Raw genomic sequence first — 722 nt, 5'->3', positions numbered from 1 at the left:
GGCAAGGCTATTGGAATTTAGTTGGCTTTAGTAAAAAGTTCTGGCCTATTTTAACACTCTCATTTTGCTGTATTGTTCTTATTCTTTTTGTACAATGTGATGCCATCAAACATCAAACATACAGAACTGTATAGATGACACTAATTTTCACTGGGCTCTTTGACCAGGAGAAAAATCTCAGTGATTCCATTTTACTTTTAAATACATTTTAAAATAAATATACTCATCAGCATGGTTTTAAAATATCTTTCATCTAAATACCTAAAATGTTTTAAGTTTTAGATTAATATATATTATAGAAACACATCCAAAATTTCCTTGGAGGTGATCATTAAACATTCTTTTTATATAGTTGTAAATTCATTTAATGTGGTTTAGTTTTATAGAGCATTAGAGTTTTTAGAGATATGATGTAATTGGAAATTACCCAGGACTCACTTTCAAGCTCTTTATCAGAAGATTTGTGGAAATAAATGAATTTATAAAAATTGAGAGAACTTCAATAAATGCTGTAATTAAGAGCCAAGAGATATAAATGGATAAAATCTAAAAATAGAGAGAGGTTAATTTAATCACATAACAGTAATTGCATGTGTGGTGTGGATAAGGAAGAAATGTGCATTTGTACCCACCACCTTGGAGGGTATTTTGGTATGATAAAACATTAATATATATGCATACAACTATATATATATATATATATATATACACACACACACACT

This window comes from Grammomys surdaster, unplaced genomic scaffold, assembly GCF_004785775.1.
Source record: "Grammomys surdaster isolate TR1022 unplaced genomic scaffold, NIH_TR_1.0 66, whole genome shotgun sequence".
Taxonomy (NCBI): Eukaryota; Metazoa; Chordata; class Mammalia; order Rodentia; family Muridae; genus Grammomys; species Grammomys surdaster.
Note: the sequence above shows the minus strand (reverse complement) of the source record.